Source organism: Parambassis ranga, chromosome 22 (genome assembly GCF_900634625.1).
Source record: "Parambassis ranga chromosome 22, fParRan2.1, whole genome shotgun sequence".
NCBI classification, from domain to species: domain Eukaryota; kingdom Metazoa; phylum Chordata; class Actinopteri; family Ambassidae; genus Parambassis; species Parambassis ranga.
This window is the reverse complement of record NC_041042.1, coordinates 17,424,864-17,433,834: the sequence shown is the minus strand read 5'-3', so window position 1 is coordinate 17,433,834 and position 8,971 is coordinate 17,424,864. Positions and strand designations below refer to the sequence as shown.

The 8,971-nt window shown below is 48.6% G+C and overlaps 1 pseudogene; it reads right to left on the bottom strand.

Moving 5' to 3' along the window:
* Window positions 1-560: 560 nt before the first annotated feature.
* LOC114427854 (interferon-inducible GTPase 5-like) lies at window positions 561-8,536 on the bottom strand (annotated as a pseudogene).
* Window positions 8,537-8,971: the final 435 nt, after the last annotated feature.

Sequence of the window (8,971 nt, the reverse complement as noted above, 5' to 3'; positions counted from 1 at the left end):
AAAATAACACACACTATAGGCAAAACCCCTCAATTCTCCTGCAAAATGAAACATTACATTCTAAACAATGTTATTTCTTCTCAAAATGGGTTTATGTTTTCAAATGACACACACAAACCATCATATGATTAGACATCTATAAGAACCAGCTGAACACTGAAGTGCTAAGTGTAAAACGGAGTGGAGTTTGGTGGAGTGTTTTCCAATGACTTGGTTTTTTGGTTCAGTGTTACACTGACAACAGACAGTACATACATACATAAGTGTGTTGTAAAATATTTGAGAATATTGTTTTTATACTCAGAACATGAAAATACACGGTAACACTTTATTTTATTTTTCCCACAAAAACAATGTACACAGTGTACATCCCATTCCCATCCCCAACCAACACAAAGTTGCACAAACACTACATACAAAACGACAGAAGAATTTACTGTATACAGTTAAGTCCTCCTAAGTCCTCCTCTCCACAGTTTTTTACCTTAAGCCTTCTTTTATCTTTACTAGGATTTAGTTTTAATTATAAGGTAATTTTTTTCTGAGACAACAAATTTTTGTTAAAGTAAAGTCAACTGTGAAAAGGCCTTTTTAAAGACTCTCTGTGCATCTTCAGCGAGCATGTTGAGGATGTAATTCAGAACTCTGCTGGTTGTGAAAGAAGAGAGAGCCGCTGCTACAGGAATTCCAATAAATGGAATGAACCTGGACCCTTCCTCTGCTGCCATTAAAAAAGCTGTGCCTGACAGAGTGGCCAGCACCTTCAATATTAGCTCCTTAGTTATTTCTGCTGCAGCCAGTGGTGAAACAATGACATCACGCAGATCATCATATGACATACGTGTTCTGTCAGCAAGCCTCTTCATTGTTGGAATATCAAGGCCAAACCCATGTACATACTGTGTGATAGCAGCAATCAGTATGCCTACATCAACAGCAATAGAAAGACCAGGAACAGGAACAGCTGCTCCAGCTGCAGATGCAACAGCATAGTATTTAATTTGAGACTTAAAAGCATTTTTCTTTCTCTCAATGATCTCCAGGCTGGTGATGGGTGTGGTCATCAGCAGAGCGTTCCTCTTGTGTTCAGGAAGTTCTTTCTCTAATGTCTCCTGTAGCAGAGAGAAGTCATGAAGCTCTTAGCGCAAGTTCAATCAGGAAGACTATTTCCTCTCTTTCATCACTTCCCTCCAACCGCTTCCCTCTCGTCCTCCTCACTCCTGTCCCGCCTGCTCCCTCGCCCCTTTGCTCTTTTCTGCCTCTCACCTAATCAGCTGGGTAATAGAGAGCAACTCCCTCGCTCCTCTCCTGCCCAATCACCGCTCAGCAATTCATTTAAAAATCTCCCCGTCTCCTCCCCAGCTGTCTTTCGAATCGATCTCGGCAAATGTCAGCCACGTTCTATCATTCGCCTTTTCGATTATCATGGCCCATTCCGCTCGCAGAGCACCCCCAGCCGAATCGGACTTCGTCCCCGAGGATCTCTCAGATCACGAACCGGTGATTCTACGCCGCAGCTCCCGCCGCTCCACCCTGCGGGAGGCCGGCATCAATCCCGCTCCCGACCTCTCCAACTCCCAGCTTCAAGGTCTGTTGCTGTTAGTCGCCTCTCCTGCTCTCTCCGAGCAGTCTCCCCCTCCACAACCTGATTCCGACTCCCCTGCCCCAGCGCCTCCGGCGACCGCTCGCGGTCGAAAAAAGGGGAAAAAGCCGGCCTCCACCTCTGCCCCTCGGGCTAAACGTCAACGTCCCTCGGCTGCCATCGCCGCTCCCGCAGCTGCTGCTGCCCCTCCTCCCTCGCCCTCAAATGCGCTGATCACCACGCTCCAACACCTGTCCTCATCCCTTCACTCCATCGACCTCCGCCTGCAGGCGCTAGAAGGAGCGCATATCTCTCCCTCACCAATCATCCCGGCCGTTCCAGCCGCTCGGCCTCCTCCACTCTCCGCCATCCAGTCAGCCGCCGCCACCCCCCGCTCACCTCCACCAGCCTCCTCCGCTCACACTCTGGCTTCAGCCCGGCCCGCTCCTTCTCTGGGTAGGCCATTTATATCTCATTCTGCCAATATTTCTCCGTGCCTGAGGGCAAAAATCCTGCAGGGCAGGGACATTAATCTGGTGAGCCTCATTCTTCCTTCCCCGCTATGCGAAAAATCAGTGGCTTCCGGAGAAAATTTCACGGCCATCCTGAAATCAGCCGATCCCCGGCTCAATAATGATCTGACGATGGGGCAGTTCGTGGTGGCTTTTGGGGTGTTTCGTGACGTCATCTGCTCAGTCTTCCCCGACAGGCGCACAGAATTGGATTACTATCTGGCTATTATTGCAGACCTCCACATCAAATACGGGAAAAACATATTCTACCATTATCACAAGGCATTCTCAAGCAAGGCAGCGCTCCACATCTCCCACTTCAATACCCGCCTGGACTGGTCCGTCCTGGACACCGAGCTACTGGTGATGGTCGTCGGCGGCTCGCAAATGATTTCGTGTAATTCCTGCGGTACCCCCGGCCACACAGCCATCCTGTGTCCCTCAGTGCCTTTTCACCCCTCTGCCTCCCGCTCCCTGCATCCGGCCCCCGTCCGCCCTGCTTCGGACAAACAAGGCCGTCAGGTTCACTATCTTAACAACATGCCCATATGCAATAATTTCAACGAAAACGTCTGTACTCACCCCGGCTGTCATTTCCTCCACATCTGCAGCACATGCAAGGATGCGCACCCCAGGTCCGTGTGCCCCCGCCGTCCACCGGCTCGGATTCCTCCGCTGCTGCAAAACCGGAGAGCTTCAAAGACATTCTGAAAAGCCACCCTTCCACACCAATAAACATTTCTCGCCTAGCGGCAGAATTGTCTTCCCATCCAGACTCTGTGTTCGTCGATCACCTGCTCTCTGGTCTCTCTCAAGGTTTTCAAATCGGAGTTCTCGCTCCCCTCTCAATCTCGTACGTGGCAAAAAACCTTCAATCCGCTCTTACTGATAAGGCTGTAGTCATCCAGTTGTTGGAGAAGGAATTAAGCAAAGGCTATATAGTGGGTCCCTTTAACTCCCCCCCCCTTCTATCCCTTTCGTACAAGCCCCATCGGCGTAGCCACTCGTAAATACTCCGGAAAAAAGAGATTAATCTTCGATCTGTCCGCACCCCGCTCCGGCTCCTTCGCCAGCGTGAACAGCATGATTCCACCCGACCCCTTTTCCCTGCATTATGCCTCGGTAGATAACGCCATAAAACTCATTAAGCTTTCGGGGCAGGGCGCTTGGCTTTCCAAAGCCGACATTACCGACGCATTCAAAATCGTCCCCGTTCACCCTTCGCAGTGGAATCTTTTGGGCATTAAGTGGGACAAAAAATTCTACTTCGCTGTTCGTCTCACCTTCGGATGCAGAAGCAGCCCCGCTATATTCAATCTCGTGTCGGAGGCGTTGTGCTGGATCTTGCTGAACAAAATCAGAATTCCCTCCGTGATCCACCTGTTGGACGATTTTCTCCTCATAGATCCCCCCCAGGACGGCACGGGTTCGTCCCTGTTAAAGCTAAAAGCCTGCTTTAGCCACCTAGGCGTTCCGCTGTCCGAGGAAAAAACTCTCGGCCCGAAAACCCGCCTGGAGTTCCTCGGCATTATGCTAGACACGGTCGAAATGAAAGCGTCTCTCCCATCTGAGAAGTTAGATCGTATCCGCGATATCTCCAAATCCTTCTGCCGTAAACACCTAATCACCAAACAGCAGCTACTCTCCCTCCTGGGTCACTTAAATTACGCCACGCGCGTCATCCCACAGGGCCGCTCTTTCATCTCCCGTCTCCTAGACACAGCTTCTTCGGTCCCTAACCTGCATGACTGCGTGTCACTGGACGAGGGCTGTCGCTCAGATCTGCGCTTCTGGTCCAGCCTGCTAGAGCATTGGAACGGTGTCTCTTTTTTTTACGATGACGTAGTTCAATCTTCCGACTCTCTCAGGCTGTTCACAGACGCCGCACCATCCGTAGGTTTTGGGGGGTTTTTCCACGGCCAGTGGTTCGCAAGCAGCTGGCCCTCGCAATTTTCAAAATTCCCCGCCTCCTCGGCGCTGTTCGAAATTTACCCCATTGCAGCCGCTTGCCACATCTGGGGTCACTTCTGGCGGCGCAAACGTATCTCCGTTCTCTGCGATAACCAAGCGGTCACCGAAATAATTAACAAAGGGCGCTCCTCATCAAAAGAAATCATGCCTTTTATGAGAAGCATCACTTGGTCCTCGGTCAGTCACAACTTCATCGTCACAGCTCGTCACGTGCCCGGTCACTTTAACTCACTTGCCGACTCTCTGTCTCGTTTCAATTTTCAGACATTCCGGAGTATCTGCCCCGAAGCCAACTCCCAACCGGTCCCGGTCCCTCCTTTCCACCTTCTAGCCTTATCCTAAACTCCGATCCCCTCAACCACTATTTAAATTCTGCTAGCTTTTACATGAGGAAAGGTCTAGCTTCATCCACTCTGAAATCTTATGATTTTGCCTGGAAAATTTTTGCCTCTTTCTGTTTATCTGTCCATGTCCCCCTCAAACCCGTTCTAATTAACACTATCTGTGCCTTCATTTGTTATTGCTTGGAGGTTCGCCATTTCAAATTACCATACATTAAATCTCTGCTATCTGGCATTCAGTTCAACGTTAGATGCTTCGATCCATCCTCTCCAGGTTTTTTCACTAACCCCTCAGTGAAACTGTTACTTAAAGGTATATCAAAGACCTCTCCTCCCCCCATAGATAGCAGGCGACCGCTAACCCTCTCTCTCCTGCACAAACTGGTTTCCTCCATCAGATCAGGCGTATTCACTCCCTACATCGACTCCCTTCTGGAAGCTACCTGCCTCCTAGCTTTCTATGGGTTTCTCAGAATAGGCGAATTCTCCACAGCCTCCCTCTCTTTCGATCCCTCAGTAGACGTAACCTTCTCAGACCTAGTGTTTTATCCCGATCACTATAAGCTGACTCTGAAACATACCAAATGCAGCGGCGCTTGCTCCGTGATCGTAGCCCGCACCGACTCACCCTTCTGTCCATTCATATCCATGGTCCGTTATTTACGGGTCCGCCCCCATACAGATTCTCAAGCTCCCCTTCTCCTCGTCCCGGGTAACCTCCCTCTGTCCAGAAATTGGTTTTCTGCCCACTTCAAACAGCTGCTCGTCAGATCTCAATTATCCCCCAAGCATTATTCAGGTCATTCATTTAGAATAGGAGCAACAATGTCAGCGGCAGCTCAAGGTATTCCTCCATCATCCCTGCAACTACTGGGCAGATGGTCCTCCTCAGCCTTCGCATCCTACATCCGCCCAGACACTAATCACATCCTCGCGGTTCAAAGATCTCTCCGTCCCTGGTGAGTTCCTCTTTTCCTCTTCATCTACTGGTGGTGGTGGTTTGGCGAAGCACGCCGTCCCGTTATGCTGGAGCTCTCTCTCTCCATCAGCTGCGGCCGAAGTATGCACCCTCCTGCCCCCCCTTCGCAGCCATCAGGCTGGTCGCAATTCTATCTCGCCCGCTCGCATATCCCCATTTGCACAGCCAGAGGGCGACAGTTGCTAATCATAACCCCATTCTAGCAGCCAGTGGGCTTCAGTTTGCTAATCATAACCCTATTTTCCCAGCAGTGGGCTTCAGTTCGCTAATCATACCCCCATTTCTCATAGCCAGTGGGCTGCGTTTTGCTAATCACATGCTCATTTTCATAGCCAGTGGGTCCCGATTGCTAAACTCACCTAATGTCTCAGCAGTGGGCTCGCTTCTCATATCCTCACTCTCACAGCAGCGGGCCCCGATTGCGAAACACACCCCCTAACGTCTCAGCCAGTGGGCTCGCTTCTCATATCCTCACTCTCTCAGCCAGTGGGCCCCGATTGCTAACACGCCCCCTTATGTCTCAGCCAGTGGGCTCGTTTCTCATATCCTCACTCTCACAGCCAGTGGGCCCCGATTGCTAACTCACCCCCTTATGTCTCAGCCAGTGGGCTCGTTTCTCATATCCTCACTCTCACAGCCAGTGGGCCCCGATTGCTAACTCACCCCCTTATGTCTCAGCCAGTGGGCTCGTTTCTCATATCCTCACTCTCACAGCCAGTGGGCCCCGATTGCTAACTCACCCCCTTATGTCTCAGCCAGTGGGCTCGTTTCTCATATCCTCACTCTCACAGCCAGTGGGCCCCGATTGCTAACTCACCCCCTAATGTCTCAGCCAGTGGGCTCGTTTCTCATATCCTCACTCTCACAGCCAGTGGGCTTCGATCGCTACCCTATCCCCTAAGGTCATAGCCAGTGGGCTCCGTTTCTCATAACCCCTTATCGTCACGGCCAGCGGGCTCCAATCCGCCCAGATCACAACCCTTGCCTCGGCCCCGGGCTGCCCGCAGGCCTTGCTCCCCTACACTTTACCCTACTTACGTTCACACAGCTCTCTCCTGCTTTACTGGCAGGTTTAATCATCCTTCTGTGTTGTCTCTAACCATGTTCTCTCTCTCTCCCCGGTTCTCATTTAGAGCCACGAGTATTGTAAGTATCAATTCTTTTCCTCCGTCTGCTTCTAATTCTTTTGGGGGGATTCCTGCCTAAGCGGCCTCATCTCCTGTCCTTTCCCCCTTCGGATGTCGGTCATCGCATCGGGGTCTAGAACGCCAAAGCACATTTAATTCATTCATTCACTGTATTTCAATAAATTCTTTCCCATCTGAACATCTAGTCTCTCCTGATTGAAATGAAGCTCTTAGCGCAAGTTCAATCAGGAAGACTATTTCCTCTCTTTCATCACTTCCCTCCAACCGCTTCCCTCTCGTCCTCCTCACTCCTGTCCCGCCTGCTCCCTCGCCCCTTTGCTCTTTTCTGCCTCTCACCTAATCAGCTGGGTAATAGAGAGCAACTCCCTCGCTCCTCTCCTGCCCAATCACCGCTCAGCAATTCATTTAAAAATCTCCCCGTCTCCTCCCCAGCTGTCTTTCGAATCGATCTCGGCAACCCTCCTCCACCCCAAGCTCCACCAGCTCCTCATCAGGACAAGGCCTCTCATCCCCTGCTCTTCTGCTCCTTCACCACCGCCACCAGGTCTAGACCCGGGGGATTCCTGCCTAAGCGGCCTCATCTCCTGTCCTTTCCCCCTTCGGATGTCGGTCATCGCATCGGGGTCTAGAACGCCAAAGCACATTTAATTCATTCATTCACTGTATTTCAATAAATTCTTTCCCATCTGAACATCTAGTCTCTCCTGATTGAAATACTCATGGAGCTCAAAGCTGGACACCAGGAAGACCTGTGGAGACTCCAGACCTGCATCTTTAAGACCTGTGTTATACAAAAAGGACAAAATACAACACTTACAATCATTCATTAATAATAACTTTCACTCTAGTTGACAAAAACATGAGTGGAGTGTCTGTTACGGCCAGTGGATGGCCCTTTGTTTGGAGGAGGTTTGTGACTTGCAGAGATCCACAGCTTTTCTTGTCTCTTTTATTAACAAAAAATGATTTTCTCCGTAGTTGTCCTTCACAAAAAGTAATTAAAAATAAGAACTAATTAAATCAAATTGCGGTAACAAAACCGTATCTCTCCTCCTCCTGACTTCCTTCTCCTACACACACCTTGCCCCACCTGTCTGCAGGTGTTTTAGAGCTGATTGCCAGGGAGGAGCGATCCATTCATTCTATACAATCAGTGAATTTTATCTATAAAAATAATTCAAATCATAATTTAATCAGTAGCAACATAAATTCTGATTGTAAACATATTTAAGTAAATTCTAAATTAATCTGGCTCCAACAGTTAACAGTTACTAATAAGATTAAATATGAAAACAGAAAACTTGCCTTCAATGCAGTTGTTTCTGATGTCTGTCAGAGTCTTCTCTCTGTTGAAGTTGGTCCTGCGTTTCTTTTCATTATCTAAATCACTGTCGATCTTTGAGCGGACAAAGTATGCATGGGTTTTCTCCAGCTTCCTCCCTCATTCTTTAGAGTGACCAATTCTAAAGTTGCGCTTCTTAGAATATTCTATTCTAACAAGCACGTTTTTAGAATGTTAGGTCAATTGGTCACTCTAAATTGCCTGTAGGTGTGCGTGCGAGTGTGAATAGTTTTTCTTCATCTTCTTGATCTCCTGAGCGAGTTTGACATCATTTTCTGTGAAGCGGTTAGCTGAAATTATGATGAAGAAGTCAAACTTCTCCAGTCCAACTTTCTTTTTGTATTTTTTAGCTGGAAAGTTGGTGGTACCGATACCAGGGAGATCCCAGAAGGTCACGTTAGGATAGTTTGGATGGGGGTATGCTGTAACCTCTTTGGTAGTTTCCTTACAACCAGTGAGTGCAGCTCCATCATCTTCATCATTTATGCCTCTAAAGGCATTAACAAAGGTGAAATTTACTAGAGCCAGTCTCTCCAGTGATGGCAATGTTGAGTGAAATGTTGTTCTGCCTTTCCAAAACTTCATTGATCTCTGCAGCAGCCAGGCTTTGATCACTGTTCTGCAGTATTTGTCTAATTTCAGCATCAGTTTCAGCCTCCATGATGAGAACTAATATCTGCAGTAAAACAGAGGTAAACATAATCATTTCCTTTCATGACATAGCAGACAGTCGTCCTTAATGTCCTGCCTGATACATTGTAGAACGGATGAAGCTGCTTGGTGGATCAGCAAAATGTCTTCAAGGAAACTCTACAAGTCCAGATGCCTGTCTTCAACCTTCTGAATAAAAACGACCTGAATGACTGAGAATCTTCATCAACATTGTGTCTGTAAATTTGTTAATGACCTGATACTGTGGTAAAGGAATTAACAATCTAACCCCTAGTGGGATGGACTATTAATAGTACCGGTAATAGTAAAATACAGGCCAAGTTAAAACAGGTAACTTCAGTCCACAGTGTTGGGTCATGGTTAATTTTTGCCACATAAGGTCAGACAGACAGACGTCAGCTATCAGCTGCTTCACCTCTGTGTG